Genomic DNA, 25225 nt, shown 5'->3' on the forward strand with positions numbered 1-25225 from the left:
GTTTTTGACTCAGAATACTGGATAGATCTGGTGACCAAAGACTAAGTCAGACTCAGGTGAACACCCCCTAAGCTTTTGGGAACTCTGAGTTTCTTCTCACGGTGTTTGTGTGGGAACTGACCTGTTTATATTTAATTTGTTTTCTTTATTTATGTATAACTGTGAAGAGAATGTATGTGGCTCATAAAATAGACATGTTTCTTTATCATAAGATTTTATGCAGTTGGTACTTAAGAATTAAATTCATTCCTTTTGTTCTTTTAGACTTGACTGCTGGGAGGTTGACCCTGAGCAATCCTTGCAGAAAATCCTGTGTGACTGAATTCTGGGTTTCCAGATGCTTTGCAATGGGAGTTGGGTTTCCAGGCACTGGAGGAGGGCAATGATGTCAACTCTAGCCCATCCAAAAGTTACAGCAATATACCCTAAGAATTCAAACTCTATGAATTGTAGGGAGGATGTTACATCAAGCCAATACTATAAAATGAAAGCACACAGAGAGAAACTGTCCAAGACCATTCAGCAATGTATGTCTCCTTTGCTCAGGCTAGCACTTGAAAGAACAAATTAAATGTTTTCAGAAATATTTCAGAATTTCCTTCTGCCTTCCCCCATAACACAAAATGAATTCCTAAAGGCTGCTAAAAATGAGAGACTCACATGCTAGGCAGACAGAAAGTTCAGCTCATAAAACTATTATGCATAATTTACATGGATGTTCTGCTGAACTTACTTGGAAATAGCACAGAAGAAAAATTAATTACACACTTTTAATATTCATTAAACCTTTCCTCCCCTGAGTGCGAGTTGTGACTTCAGTATCACATTCCTAAAGATTATATGAACAACAACACAAGAATAATTTGTCAACAGAACAGGAGAATAAAGCATCCCTGTCTTAAAACCTGCCCAACTCGAGGCTTTGGGGCTGTGCATGGCAGGAGATGAGTGCATCATGTCCTACCTACTCACCCAAGCAGATACCCCAGCTACTGTGGTGTGAGTACTGGAGGGTCCCCTTGCTGACACTTTTACCTGTCTGGAGAGAAGAGGGGATCCGAGCAGTTCCCAGGGGGAAGGGCTGTATGCCATTTGCCCCTGCCTCTCTGGAAAGGGAGATGAACCCATGTCACTGCCATTCCAAGAGTGGGGTAGCACAACAGAGGTCCCATGTAGCAGTGTGTCTAAGGCCCTGGGTTGCTTTAATCCAGTTCTGAATTAGCCAAATGGAAGATCTCTCCCTTTTCTATTTATCTTTGTAGAAAGGTAGGTAAGGTATTGCTGTGAATAAAGAACATTACCAACCACTATATGGAGTAAAATCTGATATAGGGTAATCTGTAAACATACCACATATATGAGAGTGTCTAGTCACCGGTATCTGAATAACAAAGGAAAGACCTACTATTGTACCCCTATATCAAATGGTTCACTGGAGCTTTAGGCACTGATCCTGCAAACACTCACATATTTGCATGGCTTTATTCACATCAGTAGTCGCATTGATTTCAATTCTTGAAAATTCTAAATCAAGTGTTGTAGTTGGTAGGGAAAAAAATCTTTAACAAGGCTTTAAAGAAAGAAAGAAAGAACATTGCTACAAGGAAGGACTTACCATTTAGGGAATTGGAAGGATGCGCTTGTATTCAGAAGCTCAAGGTGCAATTTCAGCCACAAGCTTCCTGTGTAACCTTAGACACATAACTTAATCTGTGTCTCACGTCCCCACCTGAAAATGGAGATAATAATCCTGCCTTTCTTCACCTTCTCTGTTCAGACTGAAATCTCTTTTAAAATAATGAGTGTCTTACTATGGGCCAGATATAATTTGTGCTAAATTTACATTCTGTATGACTGAGAAGAGCTGGAGAAAAAGATAGATCTAAATCTAAACTAAGAAAATATAAGAATTTTTGCTGTTTCAACTTTTTTTTATCCTGAATTGTGATAAATGTTGAAAAATGAATTTTTTTTGGCAGAACCAAAAGTTTTTTAAAAAAAAATTCTGTTTCGGAAATTGCTCAATGTTTTATTTCAAGTCAGTTCAGCATTAAAATACATTTTCTTATAGGGCCACCTTGTAGTAGGGGTGCCAGTTGCCCATTTTTTCCCTATGCCTCAGGCCCTCTGGTCAGATTATGATATAGAGTCATAGATTTTAAGGTCAGAAGGGACCATTATGATAGTCTAGTCTGACCTCCTGCACAATGCAGGCCACAGAATCTCACCTACCCACTCCTGTAACAAACCCCTAACCTATGTCTGAGTTACTGAAGTCCTCAAATTGTGGTTTAAAGCCTCTGAGGTGCAGAGACTCCTCCAGCAAGTGACCCGTGCCCCACACTGCAGAGGAAGGTGAAAAACCCCCTGGCCTCTGCCAATGTGCCCCGGAGGAAAAGTCCTTCCCAACCCCAAATATGGTGATCAGCTAAACCCTGGGTGTGTGGGCAAGACTCACCAGCCAGACACCCGGGAAAGAATTCTCTGTAGTAACTCAGATCCCACCCCATCTAACATCCCATCACAGGCCATTGGGCATATCTACCGCTAATAGTTGAAGATCAATTAATTGTCAGAATTAGGCTATCCCATCATATCATCTCCTCCATAAATTTATCAAGCTTAGTCTTGAAGCCAGATATGTCTTTTGCCCCCACTGCTTCCCTTGGAAGGCTGTTCCAGAACTTCACTTCTCTGATGGTTAGAAACCTTTGTCTAATTTCAAGTCTAAACTTCCTGATGGCCAGTTTATATCCATTTGTTCTTGTGTCCAAATTGGTACGGAGCTTAAATAATTCTTCTCCCTCTATGGTATTTATCCCTCTGATATATTTATAAAGAGCAATCATATCTCCCCCCAGCCTTCTTTTGGTTAGGCTAAACAAGCACAGCTCTTTGAGTCTCCTTTCATAAGACAGGTTTTCCATTCCTTGGATCATCTTAGCAGCCCTTCTCTGTACCTGTTCCAGTTTGAATTCATCCTTTTTAAGCACGGGAGACCAGAACTGCACACAGTATTCCAGGTGAGGTCTCACCAGTGCCTTGTATAACAGTACTAACACCTCCTTATCTCTACTGGAAATTCCTCGCTTGATACATCCCAAGACCACATTAGCTTTTTTCATGGCCATATCACATTGGTGACTCATATTCATCCTGTGATCAATCAATACTCTGAGGTACTTCTCCTCTGTTACTTCCAAGTGATGTGTCCCCAGTTTATAACAGAAATTCTTGTTATTAATCCCTAAAATGCATGACCTTGCACTTTTCACTATTAAATTTCATCCTATTACTATTGCTCCAGTTTACAAGGTCATCCAGATCTTCCAGTATGATATTCCGGTCCTTCTCTGTATTGGCAATATCTCCCAGCTTTGTGTCATCTGCAAACTTTATTAGCACATTCCCACTTTTTGTGCCAAGATCAGTAATAAAAAGATTAAATAAGATTGGTCCCCAAACCAATCCCTGAGGAACTCCACTAGTAACCTCCTTCCAGCCTGACAGTTCATTTTTCAGTGTGACCTGCTGTAGTCTCCGCTTTAACCAGTTCTTTATCCACCTTTCAATTTTCATATTGATCCCCACCTTTTCTAATTTAGCTAATAATTCCCCATGTGGAACCGTATCAAATGCCTTACTGAAATTGAGGTAAATTGGATCCACTGCATTTCCTTTGTCTAAAAAAATCTGTTACCTTCTCAAAGAAGGAGATCAGGTTGGTTTGACACGATCTACCTTTCGTAATGCTATGCTGTATTTTGTCCCAATTACCATTGACCTCAATGTCCTTAACTACTTTCTCTTTCAAAAATTTTCCCAAGACCTTGCATACTACAGATGTCAAACCAACAGGCCTGTAGCTACCCAGATCACTTTTTTCCCTTTCTTAAAAATAGGAACTATGTTAGCAATTCTCCAGTCATATGTACAACCTCTGAGTTTACAGATTCATTAAAATTTTTTGCTAATGGACTTGCAATTTCATGTGCCAGTTCCTTTAATATTCTTGGATGAAGATTATCTGGGCCCCCCAATTTAGTCCCATTAAACTGTTCAAGTTTGGCTTCTAGTTCAGATGTGGTAATATCTACCTCCATATCCTCATTCACATTTGTCGTCCTACCATTATCCCTAAGCTCCTCATTAAAGACTGAGGCAAAGTATTTGTTTAGATATTGGGCTATGCCTAGATTATCCTTAACCTCTACTCCATCCTCAGTGTTTAGCGGTCCCACTTCTTTCTTTGTTTTCTTCTTATTTATATGACTATAGAACCTTTTACTATTTCTTTTAATTCCCTTTGCAACATCCAAATCTACATGTTTTTTGGCCTTTCTCACTTTATCACTACATGTTCTGACCTTGATAAGGTAGCTTTCCTTGCTGATCCCTCCCATCTTCCACTCCTTGTAGGCTTTCTGCTTTTTCTTAATCACCTCTCTAAGATACTTGCTCATCCAGCTTGGAGTCATGAGACTCCCATGCGAGTCAGCCCAAGGAGACACTGTACTGCATTACGGGAGATGTAGTCCAGCCCTCAGGAAAGAATGGGAGCAAGAGATACGTGAAATACAATTCCCATGAGGAAATACAATACCATGGGGCCCATCCTTTGAAGAATGAGGATAATCAAAATACCGAATTGGTCCTCATTCAGTGAGCACTTTCCATCCTGACTGGAATGAGGTCGGGGTGGGGCGATACTGTGAAAAATACAATACACTTCCTGAGAGTATAAAATCACAATTTTTTAAAGTTACTCCAGATTGCACTAATGGGAAGAAAAAGTCTGCTGGCCATCAAAACCAAACAGAAGTAATTTCTCCACTCTGCACTAATTCATTCACCTAGAACCTGATCCAAGATCCACAGTAAGAATTCTCACTGCTTATAGTGGGAGATGAATCAGGTCCATATGAAGTACTGCCTGTTTGAAGACACCAAAAATATTGAGTCAGACTCCCAAAATCATGGCAACATTGCCAAGTGTAAGCCTTGGGAGGTGTGAAAGTTCTGAAAAGGATTTCCCTGCCCTCCCTGCTCCTAGTTGGAGCCTCTAGATCAGGAGTTTCCAATCTTGGTTCATGGCTTGTTCAGAGTAAGGCCCTGGCAGGCCGCAAGATGCTTTGTTTATCTGAGTAAACAGGGTAAGCTCCCAGTGGCTGTGGTTCGCCATTCCCATCATATGTTTTTTTCCTATGTTATTGACCAAAATAATATTTAAGTCAATGCTAAAAAAATTCAGAGGATTTTTCATGATTTTTTTTCCTCCCCCAGTTACAGATTTACAGAGCTGGATTCCTTAAATTATAACCCTAAAATACAGATCAGATTAATTAGTTAAAAAACAAATTGTTGGGACCTTTTGTGAACCACAACTTTCCAGGCAGAAATGAAGACTGAAGCAATTTACTCTGTTGCTAAGAATTCATCAGAAGCAATTCACCCAGTGGATTCGCCAGTAGATGTGAAGCAATCGCTTTCCTGTAGTTTCACTGGTAGGAAAGCTTCTGTTCTTTATCTCTACTAGCAGAGAATAGAAGTGACCTTCATGCCCAATTAAGAATAAATACCATAGCAAATGACTAAGGAGTACCCAGAAGCATGGATATCTAGTCAACGCTTATCTGAAATGACCAGGCATTCAGAGGCCCATATAATCCACACCCTACAATCCTTCAGATGTACTGAAAGTTAACTGTGGCATGGTCAAATCAATAGACTACATCACATGAATTCAAAAGCAAAAAAAAAAAAAAGTTATTCAGAAGGTAAAATACTAGTAGAATAGGTTTGATTGTAACAGGCACCCTAAAATGTAGATATTGTATTTATCTAAACCTCTCTGCATGCAAAAAATAACATTGAAGTCTCACACCATTACTAATATTTACTGCTCACATAAAGGCCAGAAATACAGTATTTTCAGAACTGCTTTCCTACATTCCTATAGATAAGCACTTCTAGTCCTGACAAGAATCCAGAAAAAATAATAATGTAACAGAACTTTTTTTGAACCAGAAAAGTACTAGACTAGATTGTAATTTTAGGCACAGCTCTGAGCATGGCTTTGTGTTAAGATACACTACCCCACAAGTAGCTCTAAGAGGCTGCAGACACATCTCTAACTCCTGATTCTTCCTTGCTCCTAGAGAAATAATTTACTACGGGCATATATGAGCCTAACCCATTTAAGTGGGTGCAGAGTTCAAGTTGTAATTTATTCCTATGATGGGGTGTTCACCCCCACACAAACTCTGAGTGGGTTAACGTAGGCCACAAGGGGACAATTAACCTCATATGCTGCACCTGGAGGGGAGCCGGGTATGAATAAGGACTAATTCCAGACAAAATCCAGCTGGGGGAGGAACTGAGATATGATTATAAAGCCAGGAAGTGCAAATAGTAGGGGCTACAGGAATAGGGTCTGTAGTTACTTTAGAGAGGAGATGGCCAGGAATGAAAAGAAAGTCCAGGTAGGAGAGTAAGATGTGGTATCCCTCTTTGGATTAGGGAGCCTGGCAAGAAACTAAGAGGGATGAAGTAGCCATGGGGACCAGAGAAGGCTCCATGATAAACCCATGGATAGACCAGGAGATAAGGATGTCAGGTTAGAAGTAGCCCAGGGAAACACCTACTGGGACTGAGTAAACCTGGATTGCTGGTCATAGGGGTCCCTGGCCTAGTACCTAGAGTTTAGGGTGGGCCCAGATTCCTTTATCAGCTGCTGGGAAGTAGTACAAGACCAAGAGGTAGAATGAAAAGCCATCTGGACAGCTTGTTGGTGAAATGTTGATACCTCAGAAGAGGGGAAGTGAAGATGGAGCACTTTGAGTTGCAAAGAGAGGGGGACCACAGAGGCACTATATGGGCTAAAACCCAATTCCTATACCTAAGACAAGGCAGTGCACCAGCAGTGAGTGGATCCCTTTACAATATTGGAGGAGACTGTGGGTATGCCTATGTCCACTGATAAAAGAGGATAGTGAGTACTATACGGTCAAAGGAAAGGGAGGCAAAAATAGACCTGCTATGTGTGGAATTTTTTTTTTTCATGGAAGGCAAGTAAACTTTCCCTGTTTGGATCCCAGAGTTTCTGCTCCAGTTTAAGGAGACAGAAAAATAACCAAAGGGGATCCAGGAACTACTTTTGCAGGCCTGGAGAGCAAATAGAGATAGTAGGAAGAACAGTTGTATCCTCAGGGATATTTGGTGAAGCTGGCTGAACAGTAGCAGCATTTATATAGGATACTGCAGCAAGAAATTAGCAGAGGGGGCAGAGATTAGGGTAGGAATGGTTCTGGAACTAGGAAGCCAGAGGGTGTGTTATGCTAGTTGGTAGACAGAGCACCTGACAAGAGTGCCTCTATTTATATGGTGATAAAAAAGGCTTGCCCTATAGGGAGGAACACAGGAAAGCATAAAGGCATCCAACCTCTTATGAGAGTAGGCGTGGAAGGTGCTTGTTTTTCCTTTGGGGAATTGGGACACAAGGAAGCATTGCCCTCACAAAGAGATGATTAGTGGGCAGGGTCCTAAGTAAAGAACAAAAGATAGCATTTATGGCACTCATCATGGGCACAGTAGTAGTAGAGCAGGTTGGCAGGGCTGTAATGATGGAAAGTGGGCAGGAACTGGAAGTGAGAGAGGTTCCTGTACAAATAAACTTGAAAGATGCAGGGCTAAATGCTGAGACTAACCAGTCTATTGTTGGAACTCAGACCCTGAGGGAAAAGGTGCTTGGGGAATTCCATGGAATGACTAAAGGGGCTACGGGGAAGAAGTTAGTAGCTGCAGAGCAGGCCTTGCAAGTAGCTGTGTAGGACCATGAATTTCAGTAGCAGCAGCACTGGGATGTCACAGAAATTAAGGCCAGACTGTTTCTCTCAATGGATGATCAGGCGAAGGCGTGAGATGACCTGTGGGCCCAACTCCAGAGCAGAAGTCTACAAGCTCTGAGCAGGTTAATGAGGGCCAGAAGGAGACCATTAACCTTATATGCTGCACCTGGAGGGGAGCCAGATATGGATAAGGCCTAACTGCAAACAAAAGCCAGCTGTGGGAGGAGCTGAGATAGGATTATAAAACCAGTGCAATCTGCAGGGGGCTGCAGGAAAGGGTCCTGCAGTCCCTCTGGAGAGGGAAAGGGAATTCCTCAGGAACAAGGAGGAAGTCCAGGGTGAGGAAAAGACCTGAGGTCTTGCCCTGTTCTAGGGACTCTGGCAAGAAACAGAGGGGTGGACAGTCAGAGGAAGCGCCAGTAGCAAACTCACATAAAGACCAGGAGATGAAGAAGTTGAGTAGGAGAGACCAATATTGTGAAGGCTCCACTTGCTTCAGGTGAACCTTCTTGGGGGTGGGTCAGGGAATCTGCTTTTACCCCATATGGTGCCCCCTGTCATTGGTTTCTTGAACTGTAGTCCTGCCCTCTCTCTTTGGACAGGTCACCATACCATCTCCCTCCTTCTGGGCTATCCGAATCCAACCAGACAAATAATTCAGATACTACTTGAAATAGCAAGTAAAGCGTTTCACCTTTGTGTCCTGTGCAATGTCCCAGTGCATGGTAGGGACACCTGGGCCTGTCTGCAATGTTAGTTCCAGTCCAGGGACCTATGACTAGCAATCCATGTTTGCTCAGTCTCTGTTCCTGTTTCTCTGATAAAAGGGGACAGTATCCTTCACACCCCACCACTGGAGCTTCCCTTGTTCCCCATGGCTTCTTCACTCCACTTGGTCTCTTGCTAGACTCCCTGTCTCGGGCAGTATCCCAGGGCTTACTCTCCACCTGGATGTCCTCCTTGTCTCTGACCGCCTCCCTTTTCCTCTCCAGAGTGACTGCAGACCCATTCTGTGCAGCCCACTCCCGCTCTCACATGCCTATTCCAGCTCTTCCCACAGCTGGACTTTGTCTGTAATTAGGCCTTGTCTATTCCTGGCTCCCCTGCAGGTATGGCACTGAAGGTTAATTGCCCCCTTCTGGCCCACATTAATCTACTCAGGGCTTGTGTGGAGAGGACACCCCATTGCAATCCCATTTAGCTTTTGGCAATTATATGGGTCTAGGTATTTTATCCAAACAGACTTCTGTCAAAGTTCCTTCCCCACTCTGAACTCTAGGGTACAGATGTGGGGACCTGCATGAAAGATCCCCTAAGCTTATTCTTACCAGCTTAGGTTAAAAACTTCCCCAAGATACAAACTTTTGTCCTGTGCTTGAACCCTATGCTGCCACCACTGAGTATGTTAAACAAAGAACAGGGAAAAAGCCCACTTGGAGACATCTTCCCCCAAAATATCCTCCCAAGCCCTACACCCCCTTTCCTGGAGAAGGCTTGATAAAAATCCTCACCAATTTGTACAGGTGAACAAAGACCTAAACCCTTGGATCTTAAGAACAATGAAAAATCAATCAGGTTCTTAAAAGAAGAATTTTAATTAAAGAAAAGGTAAGAGAATCACCTCTGTAAAATCAGGATGGTAAATACCTTACAGGGTATTCAGATTCAAAACATAGAGAATCCTTCTAGGCAAAATCTTAAGTTACAAAAAGACACAAAAACAGGAATATACATTCCATTCAGCACAGCTTATTTTACCAGCCATTAAACAAAAGGAAATCTAACACATTTCTAGCTAGATTACTTACTAACTTAGCAGAGTTTCTGAGTCTGCATTCCTGATCTGTTCCCAGCAAAAGCATCACACAGTCAGACAGACCCTTTATTTCCCCCCCCCCTCCAGATTTGAAAGTATCTTGTCTCCTCATTGGTCATTTTGGTCAGGTGCCGTCAGGTGCCAGCGAGGTTATCTTAGCTTCTTAGCCCTTTACATGTGAAAGGGTTTTGCCTCTGGCCAGGAGGGATTTTATAGCACTGTATACAGAAAGGTGGTTACCCTTCTCTTTATTTTTATGACAACTTCTCTATTAAGTAACAATCATTTCTCAAATCTCAAAGGCTAAAACATTTTTACTAGCCTTTCTCACAGTACCTAGAAGGAGGTCAAGCACTGCTGCTATGTACTATAGTAGAATGATATTACAAGCCCAAAAGAAAAGTTTATAGAAGAGCAACACGTAGGGTCTGCAGAGGAGCTATGATTTGTTTTTTTTATTATGTAGCTGAATTTATTTTTAAAAAATCATATTTTAATTTTATTTAAACATAAATAGTGAACACACAGAAACAGTTACAACCAGAAATACAGAAAGAATGAGACATTCAATACATACACTGAATCTATACAAGTCATTGGGAGTGGAAAAGAAGAAAGAAAGTGATTCTCCTAGTAAACCGTCTGATCTAAAAGAAACCACTAAACAGTCCGTTCTATTCACTCGCTTCCAGATGGGGTAAGTCAATGGAGCTATTGCCAATTTATTCCAGATGAAGAACTGGCCCTCTAACTCTGGAGTGAGATCATTATTGACAGATCAGAGAAGGAACACAGCTTAGAAAAAAGAATCACATGAAGAAGAACTGTCAGAGGACTTCACAGAAACGACGTTTGACTTTTTTTCCTACGGTGTTTATTTCATGTTTTGAAAATGCTTTATGTAGAAAACAAAAACATCATGGCTCAAAAGGCTTTAGTGACTTGTACTATGTGAAATGGGGATAGCTTCAAGTACAGCTGGAATGCATGCATGAAATACATCTGGGTGGGGGAGCTGCCTGTGCTTTCATTTAAGACTTTTGTATGGATAGATAGATCAAATTAAAGGCTTATTCAGACAGATTCTGAAATTGATACTAGAAAGGTATAAACCTCCCACACTAGGTAAGCAATATGTAACAGTCTAGTGAGTAAGGCATCCAAGACTGCGTATCAGCAGCTTAGTAAGTGTGGCAATTCCAAGTGGCCCGCAGAACCTGCCAATAGGACTCATGCTGCTTGAGAAGAAAATATTTTGTTGTCACTTGGGTTTTGTGAGCACCAGTCAAACAAAAAGACAGAAGGAAGATCTGTAAGAAATATGAGGTGAAATAACCACTTGACTGCACTTTTTCCAAAGATACATGGACAAGATATTTTTAAATGCTGTCTAGTTAGGCTCCTACGTCCCTAATTAGGTGCCTAAATAAATGGTTTAATTTTCTAAAGTGTTGAGCTCCCAGCAGCTCAGTTGGGTACAAACACATACATCCAGCACAATGGGATCACAATCCTGAATGAGGCTTTTGGGTGATACAATGAAAAAAATATATTTTGCCCGCTCAGGCAACATTGCTAATCATTATCTGCCTTGCCTATCTTTCCTGTTCTTGCTGCAGACCTTTAGTGCAGCTGTTGTCACTGCTGTTGGTAGGAAGATCCTGCATAGCATTAAACTATTTTCTCTATATTTTAATGAAGAATCTATATATTGCACCTTCCCCCTCCAATTTGTACCACAAAGTATGATGATGATCTGTAGACATGCATTCATGCCAGAATCCATCTGGTTCTGGATAGTTGGCAATTTCCGTGCAAAAATATGTGTTGCTGGTGATCAATCTGCAAGATATTTCATATGGGAAATGTCACAATTATTTGATATAGTAATATGCATAGGAAATGAAGATGGAAAGAACCAGTGATCAAAGGAGTCATGAACTGGGGGATATCTATTAGAGTAAATCACCCAAAGAGAGGGAGTGAGGATAATTCTGAACTCACTGATGCAAAATACTAGCTATGTAGAAATGACAGGGGTTATCAGTCCTCATGCTTCAGAACAAAAACTGAGAAATTGATGTCAGAAAAGAACCTCCCCTACCTAACCCCAGTAATTCACAGTTGGTTACGTGCATTGCTATACTTTTCTGCCTTCCTGTGAACCAGTCTTTGCAGGTCACTATAGGATACTAAACTACGTGATCCATTTGTCTATTTTTTGTGACAGCTTTTATATTCCAGTTGCAAAATTTTTATTCTGCTATCCTTATTTCTGATTTTTCTCTCCTCCATGCTATGACAGCAGCACTGAAGATACAGGGCCAGATTCTCCAGTACAATACAGCCTTTTGTGCCACCTGAGTAGTATAGCGGAACTGGTACCGGGTTATAAATGGACAGTAGAGAATTTCCCCTTGTGGAGGGGAACACTGTCTACTGGCATAAATGTGCTGAAGGCAGCTTCTATGCTAGTACCCCTCCTCACCCCAGATTAAGAGGCCAGGCTGTCATGGGCATGGTGAAGAAGAAATCTGCTATACAGAACTTTCATTGACATAAGGTCTTTTAGGGACTGTAAACCAGTTATGTAAATTAGAGCATTCCTTAGTCTGATTAACTCATGTTGGGGCATGGCAGATGCAGAGTGAGCCTGGTGTAACTGACTCCGTGATGACCCCACTTCCCCTCCCGTGCCAATTAGAATTTAGGTGGTGTCCACAGTTACTATTAGTAAATCAAGTATTTCAATAACTAAACATCTTTAATTTCACTCTTGTATGTACACAAAAGAAAGAGATATTCTTTTCCTAATTACTGCCCATAGTGTGAATAAAATATTTTTTGTGTATAATTCAGACCTCAAGAAATTCAGTTTACCTTGGACCTCTAAGGGTATGTCTACACAGCAATGTAAGCCTGGACTCAGGCTCAAGCCCAACCTCCGCATCTCTCTACACACCATTCTTTCTGACTCAGACCAGCAAGACCTCCTGGTATGGGCCCCAGGATCCCACCGGATGTTTGATGTATGCATTTAGGTCCTTCACCCTCTGCTTGGTCCTTCTATCTCAGCAGCATGGCCCCACTGCAGCAGGACTTTGGAATTCAGAACTGTCACTGATTGGTTCAAGCAGAAGCATCCTTAACCTATAGTGGATATTCTGCTTGTTGGCCACATCTGGATGAAATACCAAAGAGAGAGAGAAGGCTTCATGGCAGGTAAAAAGTCACAGACAGGCTGCAGAGTGGGAGGACAGAATTGCAGAGCACAAAGAGACTTGCAGCGCAGTTTCTGGAGCAGGAGCATTGACTAAGGAAAGAAGATAGAGCACAGCAGAAAGACCTGTTTGAGAGGCTTGTGCTTATGACTGCAAGAGTACAGGCTTCTGTTGCACCAGCACCACATCCTGAGTTCCCTCCATGGCACCATGTGCTGCAGACCAGGAAAATTTTGGACTACTGCAAGCACTGGAATAGATTACCTAGGGAGGTGGTGGAATCTCCTTCCTTAGAGGTTTTTAAGGTCAGGCTTGACAAAGCCCTGGCTGGGATGATTTAGTTGGGGATTGGTCCTGCTTTGAGCTTCCACCCCTGAGATTCTATGATTGTATGGCCCGTTCAACTGGGACTTAACAGTAATTGGACAGGGCAAAATGTACCCCCTGCTGGCTTCCACCTCCACTGGTGTGAAGTGCATACTAAACATGTAAGAAAGGGAAAGGAGAAGAAGGACCAAGGGACACACAATATTAGGGGATTTATTTGTTGGCACTGTTTGTACAGTTCACTGTTTGGTTTATGCACTTTATTAATGGTTTTGGTGTTTGGTTTTCTCTAAATCAATCCATAACGTAAATCCACTGTTCTTGCTCGTGTGTATGTATGCATTAGCGTGGCTGTAAGACCTGGGTCCAACGACTGCAAACTGTAAACCCAGGTGTACAATACGGTGTAGATGCTAAAGCATTGGGTTGCAAGCACCAAGTCCAGAAGCCCAGATCCCACGGATGTGGGTTTACAATGCAATATAGACATACCCTAAATGTTGAACAGTGAGCCTTTCACATGTGACATTTAGTCTATTTCAGAAATGTTTTGTCGGTCCTTAGATTATTATACATAATAGCTTGAGGCTTTCAACCCAAAGTACTGTCTTGGTATTACACACATTTTAATACTTACACACTCAGGCAGGAGCTGTAATGCAGTCACAACCTTAATCTGGGATTATAACTTTACAGTTCAGCCAGATGGATAGAAGTTATGTCTCAAGTAATTGGCATAGACCTTTTCCCCTTGTAATTAAATGAACAGAGGTACACAAGCCAGTGGCTTCACCAAAATGTTATCACCTTGATTATAGGTTTATGGATTCTCAGTTTTATGTGAGTGAGATTTGTGAAAAATTCAAAGATCTCTGTATGCTCCCAGGAATATTAATTTGTGCAAATGGACCTTATCCAATTAAAAATGAATGGCATGAGCTGTCAGCAAGCTATTTCCAGGACTGAATCATCCTTGATGCAGCAAAATTCAGCTGGGGCCATGGAATGACAGCATTCCAGTCAGGCAATTTGTTGTCCAACAAAATTAAAATCTCCACAGATTAAGTGCACATGGCCAAAGGGTCTGTAAGCAAATTGTCTTTTTATAGGGGAGCTCCTTTTGTCTGCAGATAATTCAACTGTCCGTTGGTGTTTTAAACATGATTATTTTACATACATCAGACAGTGGCTTGTACTACAGAAATATTGTAGTGATGTGGTTTTAATTCTGAACATTTTATTTAAATTAAAACCCGTACCCAACAAAAGCCAATGAAAATGAGTAGCCCAACTTCTAAAAAAACATTAATTGAATGTGATTGTGGTAAATCCATGTGTTCCAGTATTAATACTGATATTGAAAGCATACTTGGGTCCAAATATTCCTAATGATTAGTATTATTGCACATTGGATGTTTAAGAAAAAGCTAATATTTACTGCTGTGGTAGTTATATTTACCACAGAAAATGCAGTAATGTAATATTTCCTGTTCTAATTATAGGGAATATAACAAATGTACTAAAGTCAAACACACTATTCATTTTTACTATCACTCAGTGTGATAACTAGGTAGGATATTACACTACAGAGGATAATGTTTTTTGCTATATTTTGCAAATTAACACCCTTTTAACCATTAAACTAGTAGTTCCCAAAGTGGAGCCTCCAGAACCTTGGAGATCTGCCATGGGTTATGCAGGGGTCCACCACTTGAACCAGAGCTGGAACGCGCTGAGACAGTGTTCCAGTACTTTTGCTGCCTGGAGGACACCATGTTCTCAAAATGGCATCCTCTGCCCAGGGTGACCTCACACGCACCATGCATTCAAGGTTATGCTGGCAGAGACGTTTTCATGTTGGCAGAGGTGTACAGGTAGTACTGGAAATGAAAGGGGTCTGGGAAGCTTGGTAAGATACCAAAGGGGTCCTTGGGGAAAAAAGTTTGGGAACCACTGTATTAAGCTTTTGTGAATGAGAGTTATTGCTTATGTGTTTAACTGTAGTTTCAGTCCAGTTTCTCATGGATAGGTGTCCACATCATAAAAGTGACCAATAGGATCAGTACTCTTGTTGGAGGTCTCAGGCAAAAGAGTCAAGGGCTATATGGACATTCAGAGTAAAGCTGTCTCTCACCTGTAAATATAGCCCTCCAGTTTAGTGTTGAGATACATTTAGGGGGCATGGGGTAATCTGATGACATTTACACTGTTACTAGTGTAGTTGAAGTACGAGGTACTGACTACTGCCAGGGCAAGATAGCGGGCTAGATACACCTCTGGTTGGATCAGTCTGGAAATTCCTATATTCTGTGCTACAGGGACTTCATTCTTCACTCCTTCAGTCTAGCACCTTTCAACAGTACTTCATTCACTGAAAAAAAAAGTCTAAAAAAACCAATAGGCATAATGCACTGGTTTCAGGCATTATTCCTGCTAATTAAGCATCACCTTTTTGTATTGCCATTAATACAATTTTAGCCTGGGTTTAACTGAATGAGGCCATGTCTACACTAGAGAGTTTACAGCAGCACAGCTGTACCGGTGCAGCTGCGTGACTGTAAGATCTCCCATGTAGCTGCTCTATGCTGTTGGGACAAAGCTCTCCTATCGACGTAATTAAACCACCCGCAACGAGCAGAAGTAGCTGCATTGGTGGAGAGTGTCTCCTGCCGACATAGCACTGTCCACACTGATAGTTCTGTCAGTGTAACTTGTGCCACTTGGAGTGTGTGGGGGTTTTTCACACCACTGAGTGATATAAATTATACTGATAAAAATGCTAATGTAGACATAGCCTTAAAGTTCAATGAAGGCAAAAAAATGTTCTATTTTAAAGACTATAGGTATTCCTAAAGTTTCTGTATCTCCAAGATATGTCTTCATAACCAATGAAACTATAATTTATGATAATACTTATGACAGTGGGTGAATGAATATACACAGGCATAACATCACAGATCAAGGAGAAACTAGTCCATTTTCCTCCAATCCATTTTTCCCTTATTCAATTTAATCCTATTACTTCTAATTATTATTCCTTCCTAAACCATGCTTTCCCTCTACTTTAATCTAGCACTCTTCAAATAAAACCCTTAGTCATCTTTTAGACAAGCTATAGATAAGTAGGGTCTGAATATCCATTCTGATACACCAGGTTTATGCTGTTGTTACTCCACTGAAAGCAATGGTGTTTTATCTGCTATAAAACCAGTGCAATGAAGTGGAGAATTTGATCTTTAAGTTTTATAACCATTGCTCATAGGTCAGTTCTTCAGAAAGCTGTAGGTCCAACAAGGAATTCACAGAATAGTAAATGACACCATCGCCTTTGAATGGCAAATGGAGGATTTGCACATTCAGGCCAGGAAAAGAAAATTCAGATTGTGGAGGCGAGGGGAAGGCCTGGAATCAAATGAGATTGTTTTGATTGGAATCCCTGTTAGCTTGGCCATGGGAAAGAAGATTAGCCTCTAATAATTAAAAAATGTTCTAATTCCCACCAAATTCCACTCACTCCAGTTTATGAATCCTTGCTGTATGTTTCTCTTTTATAGATATTACAAGCCAGATTCTGTTGTCAGTTACATGGGTATAAATAGGGAATAATTCCATTGCTATTACTATAGTCTCTCTGTCTCTCTCTATAATTGAAATCAGATCCTATCCCAAAGACTGCATTCTGAAAGGTGCCAGATACAAATCTGACATTATCAATGAGAGGCAATAAAATATTTTCTTTTCTGATGTCAGCCAAGTCACACAGACAGTCAGGCAGAGCTGGCAGACATGCAGCCCTGGAAGTTGTGGGGAACGCAGCAGCAGCAAGCTTTGCTTCTTTTTGGGACACATTTTCCGAGAACAAACTACTTTAAAAACTGTAACAACAAAGAGCCAGGCGTCAGATACCTGCCTATGACACCATTTTTTTAATAACAGCTTTTCTTTGATCTCAGCATCAATGGATTTAGCTTCAGATATCCTAGGTTGTAAGACTCCAAGATGTTTAATTAGCACTGATATCTCCTTAACTAAATAGTTTAAGTTACTGGTCCAAGTTTATTGGTTTATAAAAATGACTTTGCTTTAGTTCTTGAGGATTTAGAGGATTTCTGTTTTACTTTCTTCCTACTATTAAGTTTCTCCTTGCCAGAATGGTTTTTGTATACTATTGCAATGGAATACACTGGCTCAATGGTATAAGTGCTTTTACTAATGCCTTAACTTTCTTTAGATCCCAGTAAATTGTGCAAAGTACTATTTTACATTGTCTGTTCATGTGCATTAGCTACGTTTCCCCTTGCATGACATTGGTAAAGGGCAGCTTCTTCTTCTCTTTGAGCAGAGGCCAGGTTTTCTAGCAATTGTTAAATCTCTAGGATAGTCTGCAGAGATTAGCAAATTTTGTCTTTATTTTATTGCAGAAAAGACTCTCATGTTTGTTTTTCTGTTCTTATTGCCCTGTTGCATGTATACAATTGTATCTGTTTAAACATATTGACCTTTTTTAGTTTTCCTTAAATAGCATAATATTGTGACAGCTGCCATTTTAACCAACAGTGCAGATTGAACCAGGGACCTACAGAGCTAAAAACATCAAGGGCTAGAGCCAAATGCTGCACGCAGATTTGTAACTGATACACATTTTCTTTGGAACAAACATACACAGTGCAGGCCATGATAATCTGACCATTGTTATTCCAGCTTTACCTCAGTGTAACTCTTTACATCAGTTACACTGGCAGGAAACCGGAGTAGCACAGAGGTGCATCAGGCCCTTTGTTTGCTGGAGCATGAAACACCAAAAAGGACAATTTTTTTTTAAAAAAGGCAATAAGACAATAAAATTATGCTGATTTTCACTAGCTGAGGATCTGTCCCAGTATTGCTATTTGTCATCCAATTTGCGCTCAGGAAAATAAAATGTGACTATGTGAAACAGAATCTGCATGGAGTGTTACTGTTATAGAAACAGCTCTGGAGCTGTAAATGCACTTCCTAAGTGTTTTGAATTTTAATTTCTGGTATGTGTTAAGTAGTGAAATATTTATAGACTGTGCTAATAGGTATTTTTTTAATAGGCAGGGATTTTATTTTATTGCATCCTTTGTAGTTAGTAATGGATACCTCCACTAACAATGTATTCTGAGTAAAATAGAATATTCTTTCATAGTATCAGTCGAGTCTAAAACAAAATCTCATTCCAAATAAGACTTTTTTCACTGCAAAAGAAATTTGAAGGAGTTTTTTCCATATATGTTGATTTAAGTATTAATATGCCCATTTTACAAGCTCATCTCCCTTTTCATTCTCAGGTTCTTCCATTTTTTAAAATGCACAAATCCTATTTCACTCTATTAAACAGCCTGTGGTAAGCAATCTGTGATCACAATAATACCCTCTGCTCAACTGCAGGCGGCACTGACGATAGTGATGTCTCTTGGAGAGGTCAGAGCTGATTAACTGAAAAAGAGGCAGCTGTTTCAATTAACCTACTCCATATTTCAAGAGATTTTTTTTCTCATTAAGGAAAACAAGAAGTTGAGAGATGGACCTTCTTTAGCTGAATTGCTCCTTCCTTCTCCCTCCAGGGAGGAAAAAGTCAATCTAGTAAACAAAGAACAATCATTAGTGGACATCTGTGGCTAATAAACAGGGCACAGTAGAAACTAGTAGAAAATAATGCATTATAGCTTTTATTTGCATAGACCACTGAAATGTATTCTATAATCTACAGAAAACTCTTCTTTTTGCTGGTTGCAGCAGAAATTTCTGGTTTTCCACACTGCAAGTCAAAATGCTAAGAAGCGATATGTGAGCTTTAGAGATACTGTGCATAAATATCAGTTATCAGTATTTTAGAATCTAAAACATTTTTCTCTGCAGACAGTTTTAATTTATATAACATACAAATTCAGATTATGAACCGCCTTTGTGTGAGTGCACAGAAAGGGAAGGCCAATGAGTTTTTTCTCCTTTGCACTCTCCTGGCATGAGCCAGTGAACAATTGCAGCCCCTGCGCCCTGATAAATGCACTGACTTCTCTGCTCTTGTGTCTCCTGGGAGTGCTAAGCATCTGTAAGGGACCCACTCTCCTCCCCTGTACTTTGGAGTTCTCATCATACACTCTGCGGTGGAGAAGGAACTAAGAAAGGTCTGCCTGCACAACGCTGGTTAGCCTCGTGGCAGAGCATGGGAGGGGAGGGAGCACATGTGCAGGCCAAACGGACACTGCTATAAATATTATCCAATCAGCAACTCAGGGACGCAGCCACACCTACAATGGAGCACCCATATATTGTTACTGCACCAGGCGAGTAACTTCTTCTTCCTCAGAACTACTGCTGTAGAGGTAAACAGTAATGCCACACTAGGTCCTAAATAATTCTTGGAGTTATGCTCCTTTTCCTATGTGGGGGAAGAGACATACAAAACCATGATTTCTCTTCCTATAGAAGTTTATTAGTATTTACTAATTATGTATGTAGTGCCATTTTAACACTTTATGTGGTGGTGAACTTGAAACACTTAATGCAGGTGATCTGAAAATACCAAAAGTGCACAGTTATCCTACATTCTGGTCCCTGATACACAGAAGTTAGTAGTGACAGGTTTCAGAGTAGTAGCTGTGTTAGTCTGTATTCACAAAAAGAAAATACAGGGGGAGATTTATATACCCAGAGAACACGAAACAATGGGTGTTACCATACACACTGTAATGAGAGTGATCACTTAAGATGAGCTAATACCAGCAGGAGAGCAGGATGGTGGGGAGAGAAAACCTTTTGTAGTGATAATCAAGGTGGGCCATTTCCAGCAGTTCACAAGAACATCTGAGGAATGGGGCGGGGGAGGGAAATAAACATGGGGAAATAGTTTTACTTTGTGTAATGACCCATCCACTCCCAGTCTCTATTCAAGCCTAAGTTAATTGTATCCAGCAAATTAATTCCAATTCAGCAGTCTCTCGTTGGAGTCTGTTTTTGAAGTTTTTTTGTTGAAGAATTGTCACTTTTAGGTCTCTAATTGAGTTTAATCCCCACTGTATTTTCCACTGAATGCATCTGATGAAGTGAGCTGTAGCTCACTAAAGCTTATGCTCAAATAAATTTGTTAGTCTCTGAAGTGCCACAAGTACTCCTTTTCTTTTTGAGAAGTTAGTAGTGTAGGCCCAGGTCCTCAGAGGTATTTAGGCATCTAGGGTGGAATCTATGAAGAGACTTAGGTGTTGCAATGCTGAGTATCATGACACCTAACTTTCGGGCAACCAAAAAGAATCACAGGAACAACACTGCTATTGACAAAGCCAAGATAGGCGTCTAGGCTCCCTATAGGATGAATAGGGAGAGATAAGTGCCTAAGAACGTGATCCACAAAAGCCATGATGTTATGTCATTCTTTGCTATGCTAGTCCACGGGAGATGCCCGTGTTCTGAGCCCTCCCCCACCTCCCACTTTCTCAGAGATAGGTGCCTAAATTCAGGCTATAGGAAGGTGCCTACCTTGGCTAGGGATACCTACATAATTTCTTGGCTTGGATACCTACATAGTTTCTTCAGTCATCTTGGTGGTGCCTGTCTTATAACTTTTAGCCCACTGGTTAGAGTACTCATCTGAGTTGTGGGAGACCCTGGTGCGATTTCCTGCTCTCTGGCAGAGGGGAGGATTTGAACAAGAGCCTCCTGTCTCTCAGGAGTGTGCGCTAGCCACTGAACTATAGAACATTCCAATGAGAGGCTCCCTTAGGCTATCCTGTTGAAGCTGTCCCTTTTGGATAAACAAAAAGAGAGTGATTGACACAGGGGACTAGACCAGTGTTTCCTGTCTCAAGGTGGGTGCCCTAACTACTGGGATGCATTGCCACTCTCACTTTCTGGCCCACTGTCTAAGTATTTATTCACAGTAGATCCCCACATTTGAATATCCTATAGCCCAATAGTTAGAGCACTCTCCTGAGACCAGGGAAACCTCTGTTCAAATCTTATCCCGCAGGGAGGGGGAATTGAACCTGGACCTCAGATGTTCCAGGTAAGTGCTCTGACCACTGGACTAAAAATTAGAAGGCGAGCACTACCCTGTTTTTCTCCTTACACCAAACTCATTCCCACAAGAGCTGCTTCCTCATTTCTATGTAGGCACCTAAGCAGGAGAGGCGTTCCTGTTCATGGATCATCCACAGAGCTAAGCACCTCTCTGCTGCCTGGATTTAGGTGCCTATCTCTGAGAAAAGGGCAGGGCTTAGCACATTAGCTAGCTCAGATGGGGACCGTCTAGGGTGCTAGCTTTTGTGGATCACATTCTTCGGCTATGTCTACAGCATGAGCGAGGGGTATAATTCCATGGTTCATGTACACATACTCCTGCTAGCTCCATGGGAGCTAGCGTGAGTATAAATAGTACTGTTATTGCAGTAGCATAGGCAGTGGTGGCACACATTAGCAGAGCAAAGTATGTACTCACTGGTATCCGACTGGTTTGTTCTCAGCATGGCTGCCACATGCTGCCACTGCCCATGCTACCACGGATACACTACTAGTGTATCTCAGAGAGCTACCAGGAGTATGTATACACAAGCTGGGGAATCGAGCCCGTAGCTCATGGTGTAGATGTAGCCTTAGACACCTATCTCTCCCCATTCATTGTACAGTGAGCCTAAGAGCCTATCTCAGGCTTTATGGATCCGTTTTGTTCCTGTAGTTTTCTAGGTGCCTAAAAGTTAGGTGTTGTGATGCTCTGCATGTCAACATCTAAGTCCTTTTGTGGATTCCATCTCTAGAATGTAAACTCTTTGGGACAGGAAGCATCTGTTTTCTTATGTGTCTGTACAATGCTTACCCAGTGGTGTTGGGGGTCTTTAGGTGCTACCATAATATAGTTATTAAATAATAAAGAAGATATTATGGAGGGACTCCAGATTGGGATAAATCAATAATATTGGGAAGTACATGTATCATAAAATGGGTAAAGATATTTCTAAGGACACGTGATTGTTACTGGAATACATAACTGATTGAAAAATCAATTTTCTTTTCAAGATGGTATTGCAAACAAATGAGAATTACCTTTCAAAAGGTGCTCTTTTAATGGGAGAAGATTGCTAACTGCCACTTTGTAGTAAAAATATACCTTGTATGTCTAATTATCCCACTGTACCTAATTTGTGTGCGTTTACTCCTACATATGATGGAACCACAAAAGAATTGCAGTTTCTGTACATTTCCTGTGTAGCCTCATACCACTGTCATTTTCATTAAAAAGAGAATTATTACAGTATATCACCAAATTTCACAAGAAATCATAGGACAAATCATATGGAAAGTGTGAAGTTAGTGTGTGTTTTGACTGTTTTTCAACATTTATGAAAGATGTTAAGGATAATTTATTTAAAAATATTTTATTTCTAATGATTTGTACACATTCCATAAACAGGAGAACCTATACGTGCTAGGTCTGTATGTTACTGTAGATAGAGGCTTTGATCTTGCAACTGATAGTGCCTAGATGGAGCCCTATTGACTATCAGTTGCAGTACTGGGACTGAAGTTTTCAATTTTTCACCATGCTTTGACTTAACTACCTCTGACAGTACAATACATGGTCTTTGTTAACGTGTTTCTGTGCTTTGTATTGAAATTTGCATATATTGTGTGATTGTTCAAATAGTGTTTCCCATACTGTGTACCATATAATGAATGGATTGTTGCATGAGGGATCTCATAGATAAGGATTAAATTATCTCAGATTATCTCATAGACTTGAATCACAAAGGTAAACACAAATGTCATGTCATTCACAGAAATACCATGACTCTGATTCCCCATTTCGTTTTGACCATTTCATTACTGTATGTGGGCAGAGGGGTGCTGTAAGAGAGAAGAGAGAGGACTGAAGTTGCTTTTGCCTCAGTAATGACATCATCGCACATTAGGCCTGATTCTGGTCTCTCACTGGTTTCACTGTGATGTAATTCCATTGATTCCAATGGAGTCACTCCTGATTAACACTGGAGCAAATAAGATAAGAATCAGGCCCAAAAGAGCACAGAGTTCAATGCGGGGGGGACGGGGGGGGGATGGGACAGGACCCGACCCCAATGTTATTTCAATTCAATTTTATTTTTGTCATTGTAACTTTTATTTCATACCGGCCCTTTCTCAGTACAGTATAGAATAGTATATTTGGGGCCTGAGGTATATAAAAAAACAGAATTTTAGTCCTTGTCCCTTAAATACGTTGGTGAAGGATTTCCCACATGGGAGTTTTTTCAGGAATCAGTAGAGTTAGTTTATTTCACATCCCCCCTCCCATTTCATTTAATAGTGAGTCTCCTGTAGTTTCCAAAAGAGATTATGCTTTACTAGTTTACTAATTACATCTATTTTATGTCCGGGTTTATGCCACTCATTTTTATTTGCCTAATTATTATAAACAATCATGGGGAGCATCAAACTTTGCTGAATTCTAACATTTACAATATGTTCGATCACATATATGTAGAAAAGAAATAAAGAAATAAGTGACTTCTATGAACACAAGACATAGACGGCATCGTGTTCCATACAAACGCAGCTTAAGCCTAGTATGTGATCTTAAACGTTTCTGATCTGGCAAATAAAGATTACAGCTTTCTGTATTCATATTTTTATGGTTTTAGTGACTCCAGTCTAACCTCAGGGAGAGACTGGAATATTGGCGTGTCTGCACTTCAGAGCTGATGTTGGAGTATATAATCAGGAAAGCTTGCCATCTGATTAAATCTCCACTGACAGTGCCTGCCTTTGTGAAATTTGAAGCTCCTCTTCCCTATTTCTCCACCATTATAGAAGGCATGCCAAGGCATCCTGCCCCACTTTTTAATGATGGATGACCCCACTGTTTTAGCTTAGTGGTGTCTCTTGGGGACATGGCAGAGATGGGCTGGCAGCAGCACACACTGCCTCTAAGCACAGGCTGTACTTCTAAGCGGCTGGTCATCAGGGACCCACAGATCAGTATCGCCATCAGAGGCAGCTGCCTTTCATTTCCTCCAGTCCCTGAGGTTTTAATATTATGTACAATGAAAGCGCCTTTTAGTACCTCATTGACCACATTCACTAACGCTGACTCTCTACACTGTTCGAACTTGGGGGAGAAAACACCATGTTTTCACTGGAGTTATCATCACAGTACTGCTTTGAAAACAAATCTTAGGGAAAACTGCAAGATCCTGATTCCAGTGAAATTCTGTGCTGTTACAAGGTTGAAGGAAAGTAGCAGTACTCAGGGGCAATTTCCCTACATTTTGAGTGTATGTATGTGTAACTTTAGCGCCCTTGTGGCCCAGATGGAGTTGGCTCTGCAAGCAGCTCTGGCCAAGAAAAGGCACGCGCGGGAATGCAGCAGGGGAGTTCCCTTCTACCCCAGGGACACCTGTTCCACACCGTCCGGAATCGACACACATACACTGGAATGTTGCAATGAATATGGGCAAGGGAAATATTTATTTACAGAGGGATGAATAGCGAAAAATTACAGAGGGCAAGATGGGGGGAGTGGCTCTGGTTTGTCCTTCTTGGATTCCTCCCTGGCACAGTGCTCCTCCTGGCTCCTCTCTTGGGGTGTCCCCAAACAGCTGCTTTGTCCCTCCCAGGCTTTGGGCTGGTTCTCGGTTGCTTCACTATGTGAGGTTCTGCTCTCTGTCAATCCTCTTGTCTGGAGCTACAACCACACACCCTGTCGCTGTCCCTCTCTCCACTCCCCTGGAGCAACTAGCACTTCCTCTTCCTATAACCATCAGCCATTCCTTTGCCTCAGGACAAGATTTTAAAGGGGTCATGCTGGGGTTGCCAACCCTCCGGGATTGTCCTCGAGTCTCCAGGAATTAAAGATCTTTAATTAAAGATTATGTCAAGATGAAACTTCCAGGAATATGTCTAACCAAAATTGGCAACCCTAGGCCATGCTCTCTAAACCCATAGAGGGTTATATATGTATTCTGTCCTGAAGGTCTGAGTTAAAGGCTTACACCCAATGTACA

The sequence above is a fragment of the Lepidochelys kempii genome, chromosome 3 (genome assembly GCF_965140285.1).
Source record: "Lepidochelys kempii isolate rLepKem1 chromosome 3, rLepKem1.hap1, whole genome shotgun sequence".
Lineage (NCBI taxonomy): Eukaryota > Metazoa > Chordata > Testudines > Cheloniidae > Lepidochelys > Lepidochelys kempii.